This window comes from Tiliqua scincoides, chromosome 2, assembly GCF_035046505.1.
Source record: "Tiliqua scincoides isolate rTilSci1 chromosome 2, rTilSci1.hap2, whole genome shotgun sequence".
Classification (NCBI taxonomy): domain Eukaryota; kingdom Metazoa; phylum Chordata; class Lepidosauria; order Squamata; family Scincidae; genus Tiliqua; species Tiliqua scincoides.
Window position 1 is genome coordinate 146186386 of NC_089822.1, and position 15164 is coordinate 146201549.

Sequence of the window (15164 nt, forward strand, 5' to 3'; positions counted from 1 at the left end):
TAAGGCACTGGGTGACAAATGCGCTCACATCTCGTGCCACTGGTTGAATTGAATCCTAAAGTGAAAGCAGACATAGCATTCTAGTGTGACAGAAGTAGATTACAGACACCTAGGTTTGCTCTGAAAACACTTGTACTACAGTTGGGGGAAAGCCAGTTGAATTGGGTGCTAATTGGCTAGTGCCAATGACATCACAAACATATATCCCCTCAAATCTCTAGCCCAGTTTTGCTTTTGTGTGTGTGTGATAGTTTTAGAGTGAAAGATGAAGTCTATGCATACACAAGCACACATGCCACTTTAATATATATTTTAAAAGGCAGATAACCTGCCTAAAAGAGGAGGTGCAGGGCAGTCATGAGACTGTGAATTCATCCAACTTGCATATACTGCATATTTATAGCATAAGGCACGTTGTGAAGCAGATTTTGTCAGCTAGAGATGAAAAAGCTGACTACAATTAAGAATGTTCCCTTGGTCTTCATTCTGATAAGCTTCTATGAGCCTTGCAACAGAATGCCTTTGTATGGGACATCTTCATTCTCTCAGTATGCCAAAGTTATTGGGCTTCATGAGACAGCCCAACAGAACCACCCTACATACTGCTGCTGCCACTCCCATCATGCACCCCTTACCGGCCGCTTCCTTTTTGCAGGCTCCTTAACTGAAACTGGAAATTTAAGTGCACTGGGATCACTTCCAGTATGCTCTGCACTTCCTGTTTTGTTTAAACAGCTGATGTGGAGGGAGTAAGATCACTTAGGGTGCAGCAGTCTGGCCCCTTGACTTCTCAGCTTGCTCCTTCCTCCACACTCCTTCCTTAAACATAGCAGGAAATGAGGAGAGCACTGGGAAGCTCCCGGCGTGCTTTGTCTTTCCTGCACTGATTAAAGAGTCCACATGAAGGAAAGGGAGGTAAAGAGGGTGGCTGGAAGTCAGTGGTCAGCTTCTGTTTGCCAATCCCCCCACCACCACCACCTGGCACAAACATCCCCACTCACACCATGGGTGTACCTTCTTGAAAACCAGACCTGTTTCTCCCTTTCTGTGCAGCATAGTAAGATTCAAACATTTTGAGGCCTCCTAGTACAGAAGCCACTTAGTAAACAGATGAACCTAACTCTCATAAAGTAGCCTTGGTTGGCTGGCAGCAAGATCCTAAACTAGGAATATCTGCAGGATCCATTCACATCAGTGAAGATGGATAGACATGGCTTGAAAGGCTTAAGCCGAATCTACTGAAATGTTGCCACTTTATTTCTCAGCAAAGAGCCCAATCCTATCTAACTTCCCGTGCAATGATGCAGTGGCGTGGCATGGCTTCCGCTGCATCCCACAGGGGATTTGGGGCTTCTGGAGGTCTTAGGGAAAAGGGACATTTGTCCTCGGCCATGGGGTATGTCCCAGCAGCCACTATGGGTTAACTTGGACCTGTGCCAGCTCAAGAGCAGGCACACGTCCACAATGACCAAGGAAGGCGGATCAAGCCTGGGAAGGGGGTCAGGATTCAGTGTGCATCCTCCTCCCTGCCCCTGTCACTGTCCTGTTCCCACCCTATGTGTGTAGTATGACTGAGTGGCCTCTAGTTCCAGGTCACTAGGGAGAGACAACTGCCAATATGCAATATTCATCTCATTTGTTCAGAAGTAAAAATTGTCTTCCTGACGAGGAGACAGGACTAGGAGATAGGAAAGCCCATGACTAGGCTGTCTCAGCTCCCTCTTAAGCTAAATGCAAAGTGTCAAGCTGCCTTAGAAAGCCACAGATCCTCTCATGAGAAATGTGAACTAGGGCTCCATTACTCCAATTAGAAGTGATAGAAATAGATGAGGCCTTATTCTATTTTCATTCTTTCCACCTCCACTGATTTATGCTGTTGCTCGGCTTGTATGCTCAGGGTGTAGTTTGCCCCCAAAGAACATGTATTCTGTGCTCCAGCCGTGCAGGCGAATGTGTGTGAAATGTTTCAATTACCTTTAAAATAATGTTTAACATATTCCAGACATGCTGCATTAACCAAATACCCAAGCAGCTTGGGAAGTGTATTCTGTTTTTCATTGCAAGCATATTTAAACACATGTTCAGAATATATTTCATAGACTACATTTGTAAAATATCATCAGATTTATAGAAGTGGAAACCACACACCCTGAGCACGATGCCTTTGTGAAAACAAACCTTTTAACACCATTTGATCAAAGCAGGCCCCATTCTAAATAGCTAATTATAATTTATATTCTCTATTTTTTTTCAAATGTGATACTCTCTCTCTCTCTCTCTCTCTCTCTCTCTCTCTCTCTCTCTCTCTCTCTGTGGGTGAAATTTATAATGTAATTTATATATCAGTGTTTCTCAAACTGTAGGTCAGGACCCACAAGGTGGGTCGCAAGCCAATTTCAGGTGGGTCCCCATTCATTTCAGTATTTTATTTTTAATATATTTGACTTCATGCTGCCATGGTATTTGACTGCATTCAAGGAAATGGTACAGATCTATATTTTGAATAGCTACTATGCTTTTAACAATGACAGTCATTGGAACTTACTCCTGGGTAAGTGTGGGAAGGATTACAGCCTAGGATTGTTAAAAAATTTTCCTGCTTGGTGATGTCACTTGTGGTCATGACACCACCTCTGGTGGGTCCTAACAGATTCTCATTCTAAAAAGTGGGTCCCAGTGCTAAAAGTGTGAGAACCACTGTTATATATAAATATATATATAATTTTATATAAAAATTACACATGCAATAATAATATGTATGTACAAAAGTAGTATATACCAAAGAGCACAATTCGAAGCACTCATTGAGCCAGCACAAGTCCCTTGCACAAGCCTGGCAGAGTCACAAATGTGCTATAAACATGTTTGCGCCTCCTCTAGAGTCGGCTGGGCCAGTGCAAGGATGTGGGCCGACTCATGGAGGCTGCATCCAGCCTCCACTGCACCGAAACCGGTGCAGTGCCAGCCAAGTGCAGTCAGTACAGAGGTCCAGGGGGCATGGGGAGGGTGGAGAGGAGGCATTCTGGGGCGGGGGAGGGTGGGCGGCGGGCAGAAGGGAGGTGGAGCCAGGACCCAGCATTTGTGCCAGATTCCGACCCTGTTCCCAAGTAGCGTGGCACCGCTCTGGGCTGCTTGGATCTGTGCTACCTATTGAGGTGATACAGTTCCATGTAGATCCAAGTAGACCCAACTCTCCCTGGGATAAGGGGAAGCATTCTCCCCTGCCCCGGGTTGAGCCGCTTGCAGCCCAAAACCCATGCTGGATACGGGGCAGGCCTGCTGGCCTCTCTGATCCAGCACAAGTTAGGTTTGTGCTGTTAATTTCACATTCCCTTGTACAATGACAGAAGTTCCTCTAATTAAAAAGAGCTTGTTTGAATCATAACTCATTGTCACAAAACCAGAAGAAACCTCTGAGTCTAACAGTTTATTAAGAAATGTCCATCTATCTTTAAATATAATCCACTTTCTTTTCCATTTTTGCTTCCAGCTATGCTAACACACACATATAATATATAAAGAACGTATCTTTTAAAGCTTTATATATTTGTGGTGAGAGCTGAGCCAAAATTGGGGACTGAGTTTTTCATATTCCCCCTGTTGTAAATTTCCAGGTTTTACTATGGCAGGACAGGAAATGTCCTGATGGTCAGGCAGAGCAGTTGCCAAGGCAACCGAGATGCTCCCTCCCCAAAATAATTTTAACAGAATGGTTGGCAACCTTCAATCTCGAAAGACTATGGTATAAGCCTACAGCACCCGGTATTCCCAGGTGGTCTCCCATCCAAGTGCTAACCAGGCCTGACCCTGCTTAGCCTCTGAGATCAGACGAGATCAGGCATGTGCAGGGTAGAGGACAAAGGATTGGCTTTACTTCCCCCAGTGACAGTGTTACGTCATCCGATCTGATTGGCTACATGGTGCTGTGACATACTCACTGGACCTAAATAAATGAACAATGATTGGCTGGGGTCCGTCAAGAAAAAGAAAGGGCCAACTGAAGTTGAGTTGGCTTTTGGGGGAAAACTATGCTGGGGCAAAAGAAGAAGACTCTGATGCTTTGTCACTCTCTAGTTCCATCAGCTGGGGTCTCTTCTGTAGTATGCTGAAGCATCCAATTGTCCAGTTCTAGCAGCCTTTCTTCAGGGACACACACACACACGCACACACACATAAGAAACTTGTCTGGGTGTTATTTTTACAACTTGAATCAAAGAGTTCAGTTAAAATGTAATGGTAGGGTTTCCTTTTCTGATTGGAAATTCTTACATCATTGTCCAGTCTGGAACATAAAACCATCCATCAATTTCACAGCCCTCCACTGTCTCCCTCCCTCCCTCTCTCCCTCCCTCCCTTGGGAGTTTCCAAGGTTTCCTGATGGATTGATGAGTGGGGATTATTGGACTCCTACCAGCTTGGTTCTTGCTGCCGTTGTGCTTTGCAATCACAGCATGGCTGTAGACTGTCTCACAGGTATTGTGGTGTCAGCTTGCATTATCTTCCTATGGGGAAAGGCGTTGGATGAAATCCCAAGTCAACATGAGGATCACTGCTTATTGGGGCTGACAGCTGCTTAATTTTTGTTTAGTTGGTCATCTTTTCATTTTTATCAGTGCTCAGTTTGTTAACTGATCTCCGAACTCAGTGCAGGGGAATGTAGCCAGAGCCTGCCTAGAAATGGCAACCGCATGCTCTGAGGAACGGAGCTGCGGTGCAACTGTGGCAAATTCTGCTCTGTTTTTCCCTACATCCTGTCACCCACTCTTCTCCGGCCTACTCTAATGCAAGTTAATAAAAGAATTACAAAAAATAGCAGGTAGGCGAAAAGGGGAAGGAGAGACCTGGTGGAGAATCAGGACAAGTGACACAGAATCTGCAGCCTTACTTAGAAGGTTGCATATGCACCATCTTAGGGCAAGGTCCTGTGAGCCAAAATAGAGCTATTCACATGTGAGACATGTGGATATATATGTCACAGCATCTCATAGCCAGTCACATGTGGTTACATAACACTGTCACTGGAAGAAGTGCAGCCAATTTTTTGTATTCATTTTAAATCAGGGGAGAACACACACAAACACACAGACAATGCAATTCTACCTGATTGTGATATCAGGTAAAACAATTCTTACAAGTCAGTGTCTTTTGGGGTGATCAAGACTCCCTGACCAATCAGAACTTGCCCTGCCAGATTTTCAAAAAGACAACAATTGCCCTGGTTTGGGAGCTCGACTTCAAATTCTAGCGTCATTCTCAATTTATGTGGGTGTCCCCAAAACTGATGTGGTTTTTGCTGTGTGGGGTTCCTGATGTGCCATGTTAAAGCACCTCCAGCAGATCTCCACAATTTAGCAGTTGCCTTAAGACTGGACGGTGCCACTGCCCCTTCAAGACAGGTGGATCCTCAGTTTCTCCTTCACCGTTCATCTCCTAATTACTTGTATTTGAATTGGCCCCACTGGGTAAAGCCGCCTGGATAGCTTAGCACCCACATCTCTCTGCTTTCTCTTAATAACCGTTTGCTCAGCGTCCTTGGTGGTGCACAGATTAGCTGCTGGTGCAAGGAAAGATATCCTGCTTTGCTGTACTATCGTCTTCCTTCTCAGATTTCTGAATAGATCCATCAGTTCTGCAGCCTGCAGCTTCCCTCTGCAGCCTATCTTCTCTTTTGTAGCTCAGGTCAATGGCCTAGCGCAGGGTCCCCTTGACCGGTGCCTGATCATTTGGAGAGCATAGAAGGAACTTGGTCAGCTGCAGAACACTGCAAGCGTTTTACCTCGGTTTGATCAGCTGCAAAGCCGTCTCAATTGCCTCCTCTTTGTCAACTACGAAACAGAGTGATTCCATTTCCTCCCCTTGGTTCTGTTGCTTTACCTTTCTCCCTGATGGTGGAAATAACCCTTAAGCAAACTGGTGAACACAAAAGTGTTCATTTCAGTTCCTACTGTGTCTTCTGTTAATCCCTTAAATGTTGATACTCCATGTGGGGTGCACCACAAGCCGTGCCAAAGATCTTCTCATGGGAGTGAAAGTCACATGCATGTGACTTGGCAGAGCCCTCCCAGACACTCTCTCCTGCTCAGCCTCTGTTGCCTGCAGCTTGCATAAGACAAGCAACCTGTTTCCCTGTTCTTTGCATGCAGTAGGGAGGCCGAACCACAGAGGCCGAGCCTCCTCTCAAAAAGCACAAAATTGTGGCTATTGCTTCATGTAGCTCCTAAAGTTGCCCATTCGTTTGTCTTGAAATGCCTGGTGGATGTTGTTCAATGTCATCTGCAATGCTGGCAAGCATTACATTCCTATGGTCAAATGTTATCGAGGCAAAACAGTTGCATTCCACGGCCTCAGACCTCAGAAGTCATGTTATTACATTATAGGCAGCTGCCACTGTCTGACCTAGTAAAACAGCTGGTTTCTGGAATTCATTTTCGCCCATGTGCACTTTTCAAGAAGTCTGCAAAATAAATTAGAGGAAGAGACCTGCTGCTCATAACCAGCTGATTACTCCGTGGGCCTGCTATAATTTCTGGTTTCACTTTGCCACTAATTTCAGTTTCTAAACTCTTCTCTTGACCAAGTTATTTCATATGCTTCCAAATATATTTTACATGCCACCTTCTTGCCCTAAACCCTCACTCAGAGACCCTGGTCTGAAAGTGCCAGCATGTGCTTCAAGCGCCCTCATCTTTTCCAATCCTTGGTACCCAGAGCCATGCCAATTGGGCCTCTCTTACGATTTACCAGCTAAACAGGATCTTTACTATTTGTCTGGATAGTTTATCTTCCTGTGTGGAAGACAGGCAGGCACTTCAGGGTGATTTCTTTGGCGTATATGCCTTAAGGAACCTATCTTGCCACGAAAGCAGGTGTTACTGTTTTCATTTGCAGACATTTTAGGCCAAGATTTGGGAGATGCCTTCACACAGTATGTCCTGACTTCTCTGTGTTACTCAGGGTGCAATCCTAACCCCTTATGACAGTGCTTTCCAGCACTGACATAAGGGCAATGCAACTCTGAGGGAAGGGAACAAACATTCTTTTACTTTGAGGAGGCCTCCGTGAGTGACACCCAACTGCAGGATGCAGCACATGTCCCATTGGCACCGCTATACCAGTGCTGGAAAGCACTGGCATAAGGGGTTAGGATTGCGCCCTCAGATATACTTCCCCTTCCACCCTCCAGCACTAGTAGTTAAAAAGGTATTTAACTTTGTGTCAGACTGAACCTGTCGGTAGAGGTGTTTGAAAATGGTATTATTTCTTTTACTCAGGAGTATACCCATTGTGTTGAGTAAGACTTAGGCTGCAATCCTAACCATACTTTCCTGAGAGTAAACCCTGTTGAACAAAATAGGACTTACTTCTGAGTAGACATGGTTAGGATTCTGGTCTTAGACTATAATCCTATTTTATGTAATGGGGGAAAAAAACAATTCTAAGGGAATCAGATTCAACCCCATAGCATGTGTTCTCCAGCTCGGAGTCCCTGAAGAGAGCTTCTGAAGTTGATACAAAGCTAAGGCTTAAGGGGGAACTGTAGAGAGACCTTCAGTCAGGACCTGAAGTGCAGCAAGGAATGGGCAAAGGCAGAAGGCCAGGCTTCTGGAAGTTATATCAGATCTGGCCAATTGAGAGGCCTCAGGCACACTGCCAATACGGTTGCCAACTCTGTCTGAAGCTATTAGTGGATTTTTTTTTCCCCTCCAACATAAATTAATTAATTAAGGCTGCAACTCTAAACTCAGTTACAAGAATAATTGCGTACAACATTGTTAGTGCCATTGTACATACCAAGGCTTACTTCTGAGTAAACATGCTTAGTGAATAACCATGCATGCACTGTTAGTGTAATATTTTTTTTTTCTTAAAGTCAGGTCACTTGCTGAATATTAAGATTAAAAACCATAAAACAAAAGTTACAACAATAAAAGAGCAGATAAAATTTATAGCAGCATAAAAATTGAAAATTAAGAATTAAGGGATTCCTAAGGAGCACCTACCTCCCCAAAGGCCCGCTGAAATAGATAGGTCTTCAAACCCTGCTAGAAAACATTTACTGAAAATACTTCTCTAAGACGTTCTGACAGCTGGTTCCAGATGTGTTGTATCACAACCAAGACAGCCCTACACCTTGCCACAATTCCCCTGCTTCAGATGGCGGCAGTATCCTGAGAAGGGCCCCTTAGGTGACATGCAGGGATATATGGGGGAAGGCAGTCCTTGAGATATCCCAGTCCTATGCTGTATAGGGCTTTAAAGGTCATCACCTTGAATTGGGCTCGGAAAGGAATGGGCAGCCAGTGTAGCCACTGGTGCAACAGCATGGTAGATTTGACACGCCAAGCCCCAGTGACCAAACGAGCTGCCGCATTCTGTGCTAACTGCAACTTCTGAACCATTTTCAGGGGTAGCCCCGCATAGAGTGCATTACAGTAGTCTAACCAAGATGTCAGTAGGGCACGGACCACCATCACCTGATCCAACTGACACAGGTACAGCAGGAGGTCTGGTCCTGGGCAGGAGGTCTGGTCTAGAGGGTACAGCCTCCGTCTGCCTGAAGATAACATCCACAAGGTCGCCAGTTTGAGGCCACCGGCACTGTGCGACCTTGAAGCAGCTGACAAGCTGAAGCCGAGCTATTCCATCTGCTCTGAGCGTGGGAGGAAGGAGGCCAGAATGTGAAGCCAGATCGGAATGAAACACCTGAATGTAGTGGTTCTTGAAAGAAAGAACCTTCTTTCAAATTGTAAAAATCCCTATTTAATAAGGGATTTAAATAAAGCCTGCCTATGTAAACCGCCTTGAATAAAGTCTTGAATAAAGACCAAGACAGGCGGTATATAAATACCTGTTATTATTATTTATTATTATTATTATTACAGCTGTAGCTGGTGCATCAACTGAAGCTGGGCAAAAGCCCCCCTGGCCGTAGATGCCACGTGAACATTCAGGAACAGCTGTGGGTCCAGGAGGACTCCCAGGCTGCGATTATAATCAGAAGAGATCCATTAAACCTCTCTACACCATACAATTTGCAACTGATATACTCCTTTTTTAAAGTATTTTTAACGGCTGGTGAGAACACAAAGTGACTAGGCCCAGAGCAGGTGAAGATCACTAGAGATGATTCAAACGCAGGCTTTTCACATTAAAAGCAATGCAATAGCATAAAACAGGGGTCTCCAAACCTTGGCCCAGGGGCCAGATGCGGCCCACGGCAAGCCTCCTGTCCCTTGAAAGCCCTTGGCCCGCTCAACTGAACATGACCAGAATTGTCTGGAGGGTGTTCTGAGGGCCAGAGAGGTTGAATGAATGAGCCCATTCATTCATTTATTTACTCATCTAAGTTCTATCTAATTTATTTATTTAAATTTTATATTTAACTTTGTTGCCTAGCCCTCAAAACCATGCCAGATATTTGATGCAGCCCTCTGGTCAAAAAGTTTGGAGACCCCTGGCGTAGAAGCTCAGGGGTGACATGATTATATAATTACATTACCCCAAACTTCCAGAACACTGAGGCTGCAATCCTAACCACACTTTCCTGAGAGTAAGCCCCATTGAACAAAAAAAGGACTTCTGAGTAGACCTGGTTAAGACTGTGCCCTAAGTTCCTTCAGGTAAGGGCCACACTGGGTGGTACCAAGCCCAGGGATGCCTCTGAAACTGACAAAGCACACAGGTTTCTCTAAATGATGGTTAAAAACCACTTCTGCACTCAGTGCTCAAATTACTATTGTGGCTTGAGGAAATAAGTTCATGGTGATAGTGAAGACTTGAAGAAAAAAAGGGATCAGGGAAATGTCTGGTGCAGCAAAACATCATGATGGGCTTAGGGGCAGGTAGAGTTATCTCTTATTGGCAGGAAGGGAAGAGAGCTCCAGAGGCATTTGGACTACAGACCAGGAAGGCAGAAGGCATGGGATTGCTGTGAGCCTAGGATTCCAGATGCATGATTCTGGCTGCAAAGTTCATACTTTTTGAAGGCTACTGTCCTTTTCAGGGATGCTTAGAAGGCAAAATTCTAACAGGGGCAGTTTCTTCTGTTAAAAAAAGCTGGATGGTAAAAAAAAAAAAACAGACTTGGTGAAATCCTCCTTCGGCTACTAATTGACTCATCTTCTGCTTTGCCAACTATTCCATTGGTATCACTATCCAGAGTGAAAGTGCATGGAGCCTTGCAGTCCATGCCTATGCATGTTTACTCAGAAGTAAGACTGCAGTGCTCGGTGGGACTTACTCCTCCTAGGTGAGCATGCTTAGGACTGCAGACTTAGCTCAATACTGTGCATATCTACTCAGAACTAAGCCCCGCTGAACTCAGTGGGACTGAACTCCCACTGAAATTCCCAGGTGCAGGGTTTCAACCTGTTTCCTAAACATGCAAGTATAGCCATCTTTAAGCCTTTGGCTGAGATGTTGTCCCAGAATCATCAGAGGGCAGCTCTAGCTGGAACTGTTTTGAGAACTCCGGCCCTAACCATGAAATGCTAGCCCATAGTTACAGTCACTGCTGTTGTGTTTGTGCCTTTAGCCTGATACCCAATATCTGTGTCAATTAGGCACTCTAGTGGTTTCGGCTGCCTGAGCCTCAGACCTATAACACATTATCCTTCTGCAGCACGAAAAGATAAATTTGAAATGGGAGCATATGCTATGCACATCTGTCTCCTGCAAATCCTGTTCAGCTTCACACATTCAGAACAAATTCTAGGCAAGAGGCCACCAGGAAACTGTCCAGCTCTCTGAACCCAATGCCCAGCTCTGTCAGACTGGCTGCAGAATAATTTATTTCATATCGCTTACCTGGCCAAGGAAAACATATTTGTGCCCTGTGGTAGGGAAGCTCTGAAATGAAGGCACTGTGTTGCAAATCATGTACCCAGGGATCCGATTTTAGATTAGGAACTGCCTCACCTGTAGGATCCTCTGAGCAAGCCAATGGGCTCAGTTTAGTACAGAATAGATAGCGGTTCTTAAAAAGAATCCGATTGTGACCCAACATATGCATTAAATGTCTTTGCGATTCTGACAAGCATGAGATGAATTCTACAATTTCTTGCTTTTAATTTCATTGTTATGAAAAAATTATTTGATAGTCTGGAAATGACACACTAAAAACCCCTTCTGAACATTAAGCAAAAAAAGGACAAAATGATTCTTTGATATCCTGAGAATGTGGGGAGGAATATATTGCTATAATGTGCAAATCTTTAAGTACTTCTGGTGCAATTATTTTTTTCTGCCTTTTTATTGTACTTTTTTGAACAAAACAGAGGGGGGGGGCATTGCTGTTATTTTCTTTGTTTGAAATGCTTTTATGCTATAGCCCAGGACTACTGAAAACAAACTGAGAATGAAAATCAATGGCTTGAAATATACTGTGTGAGCGACCCAAAAGTTAATGCAGTCAGATTCGTGCTATAAATCCATAGACTAACATGTAGAAGAAAATGCTGTAAACCGCTCTGAGCCCATGGGATAGAGCAGGATATAAATCGAAACAATAAATAAATAAATATATCCAGCTGGATTTCTCTATCCATATCATTCCACCCGAAAGAATCCTGCCAGCCTATCCTGGCTTTGTTTTTTCCATTTGCCTGGTCCACCTTGGCTCCTGTCTTTCCTTCATGAAAGGAACATTCTGCATGAACCCAGTGGCTCAGCGAACAGCGGAAATATAACAAATTGTCATGCCTTGGCATGAAACCATCCAAATCATTCCAGGAATCATGGATTCAGGTAAATGGAACCAGTATATTCACAGAGGTTTTGCACTATACATAGAAAATGGATTTTGATCATCTGTCATGAAATATTTTTTCACACTGTAGTTTCATGTAGACAGTGATAATTTCTTCCAGAGCTATGGATAAAGTACAGCAATTAAGAGATCTTCTGTGGTCCCTTGACTATCCCCCAGGGTTTTGAAAGTGAAACAACAATTTCAGGGAAGAATGCCCCTGCCGCCCCAACACAAACCTCCCCTTACACAGATAATGGTGGAAATGGCCCATGGACTTCACTGCAACTCTAGCAGTGCTCTTCATCTTCATCTTCATCTTCAGTGCTCTGAAAATACTGTAGAAGAAATATTTGAAAGACATGCTTTCATGCCCATTGCAGCTGCAGTTGCGAATCCCCTGTTTGCTGTCATACTTGGAGTTGAAACCCTTGGATTTATTCTGCTATTAGGTGCTCCATCTTGGCTTACTTGTTAGGTCCCGGTTTTCTGAAGAAAACAAGACCCCACAGCTAACACCAACATGCCATGCTTCTCCCATTTTGAGTGGTGGAAAATTCCAGGAGTGACACTAGAAGTCTTGCTTTCATTTTGATGAATGAACACTGGAGGCTTATGGTGCCTTTGTAATATATGCTTTGACTACCTATACCAGGGGTGCTCAATAGGTGGATCGCGATCTACTGGTAGATCGTGAGGCAAAATGAGTAGATCGCAGAGTGCCGACCCCCCCCCTTCAGGTGCCTCTGGGAGGAAACACCGGGAGTAAGGCCCATTGTACTCAATGGGGCTTACTCCCAGGTAAGTGTGGCTAGGATTGCAGCCTCACAGCCTAATCCTAGGCATGTCTACTCAGGAGTAAGTCCTGTTATACTCAGTGGGGCTCAAGGTACACCAACATACATTGTACACATAAATGTTATATGTTATGATGGCGCGAACATTGTAAAAAAAAAAGCTCTGGTAGATCTCCGGGCCTTGCTGGGTTTCAAAGTAGCTCTCGAACCAAAAAAGTGTGAGCACCCCTGACCTATACGCAAGCAGGATATAGTGAAAGCAACCAGACGCATCCACAGCAGGCAGTCAATTGGCTCGCTCCACAACAGCTTCCCAAAAGGGAAATTGTGCAGCCACACAACTCTTCCTCTGTCCTTCCCAGGCAGCCCAATCCTAACCAATGCCAATGCATCTAAGCTACATGGGCCATGCTGTATCTAGTACTGGCAAGCAGCAGGCTGGAGGTTTCCTCAAGGTAAGGAGACATCTGTCCCCTTGCGCTGCAGAAAGCCCCAGTTGCTACTCGGGGCTAATCAGACCTGAACCAGAGAAATCACTGGTATAAGTTTGAGCTCCCTCATGTTGGCAGATTAGGCTCAGGAGGAGAAACAGGATAAGGCACATGCCAACCCCACCAATCCTACCCCCTTCTGGGACTTGATACGCTCATCCCCTACCCCACCCCATTACATCCTCACCCCACCTTTCCCTACCTCTATGCTACTCGGAGCACCTGCTCCGATGCGCTTTCCTTCTTACACTGGCACTAGTGAGCCAGTCCAGGCTTTCCCCTTGGAACCACTAACTACTACACTGTTACAGATTGCTTTGGTGCATTTGTGAAAGCAAATGAAGCTTAGGATTGCACTGTCAGTTGGCGGGAAAGTTTCCCTACAACCTACTCTACTGGCTTTCCATAGCTGCAGGATGAAAGTGAGAGCTTGAAAGTAATAAAGGAGACCAATGTCTGGTGTTTGAGGAAAGGGCCCCTATCACTGAGGCAAGGTGACCTTTGACCCTAGACTGTAAAGCCCTTGGATAGCCCAGTAATACTACAGCATACACTAGCATACACACAATGGTAAAGAGCTGCTTGATTTTAAAAGCAATAAGGTTAGTCTGACCTAAGCTGGGATTTTGGGACCTCAAAGGCTGTATTATACACTTTGGAGTTTAACTTAGATAACAGTATCATCAGGCTGGAGAGGTACGCACATCTGTGTTCACCAGGAAAACTCTATAATGATACTCTTATGCTTTTAGAGCAGAACAAGTGATCCCTTGATGCCAAACTGTACCAAAGGTAAAAGGGTCACAATAGTGATATAGAATTAAGGTATATAACTATTGTGACCCTTTTACCTTTGGTACAGTTTGGCATCAAGGGATCACTTATAGAATTGAGAAACCAAAATGCTTGATTTTAGAAAACTTTTAAACCTCCTAATAAAAGAAGCCTCAGTTTTGCAGACAGCCTTACAGTGTAACTGTTATGGAATGCAGAAGAGATAAGATAGGGCACTCGAACAAGGCTACCCTAATGAGGAATGAGTACGGGTCTGAAGTTCTGCCAAGATGAAGTCTTCACACCTGCTCTTTTAATGAAGTTAGTAGAAAGACCTGTCAAAATAATTTTAATTGAACTGATGGATGTGAGTAAGGCTTAACACTGGGTAAATGGCACTATAGCAAACCCTATTGGTCTTTGAAAACTTTTGGGAATTGTGTAATTTGGGCTAAGTTTTAAGGTGAAACCCCACTTGCATGTAAATCAAAGCCAATCAATTGTTTACCCACTTATTGCCCACCTACTTTCCATCTTTTATGTAAATAGTATCTTATCTGTATCCTATTAGGAGTTAGCCCCATCTCTGATGTCAAATATCAGCCAATGGGAAGTCTAGATTTGAGGACAGAGGGCCGAGAATTGTATAAGGGTTCTGGACACCATCAAACCAGGTCCATGCTTTGTGACATGAGTCCTGTGGACCAATTGTATGCAATTCAAATAAAAGCTTGTGAACCTTCACTCCTGAGTACCGAGTCGTTCTGAGTTGCTTCCTTCAACCTTGCAACATCGTCACTGATGGGATGTTTGTGCTTCTGTGCCCTATCTCTCTCTCTCTATATATATAAAAAACACAAATGTCCTGACGGACTCATCAATGCCAGCTCAAACCCCTGGATCTAGAAACATGAAATTCAAGAAGTATATTCCTTCCATGATGTTAGAACCCACTACGAAGGCATTTTTATAAATTCAACCCATAAGAGGGTGAAAATTTGTTTTCACTGATTCTTCAATATCTCTTAGACCCACTGAGATATTGACTTGGTTTTTGCTTACAAAGATTACCCATATAAATGCTTAAACACATAATTCAGGATTTTGCCCTAATCAATCCCTAAAGGGGCAAATCTAAATTTGGGGGTGAATTATAGAACCATTCCTATTACTTAGGCCTGGCTGACCTTTCCCCCTGTGCTACTATCTGAGAAAGGCCTGTGACCTACATAGCAACTGAGGCCAGGCCGGCCCTTTTAACTTTTAACTTAACTCTTTTTGAGTTGAAATGGCAGGTAACAGTAAAATAACAGAAAAATAAGTCATTTTACTGTTTGAACAGTAAAATGAAGTGTA

At 44.2% G+C, this 15164-nt stretch overlaps 1 pseudogene; it reads right to left on the reverse strand.

The window, feature by feature from the left end:
- Positions 1-3747: 3747 nt before the first annotated feature.
- Positions 3748-3864, reverse strand: LOC136642343 (5S ribosomal RNA; annotated as a pseudogene).
- Between the last annotated feature and the right edge of the window lie 11300 nt (positions 3865-15164).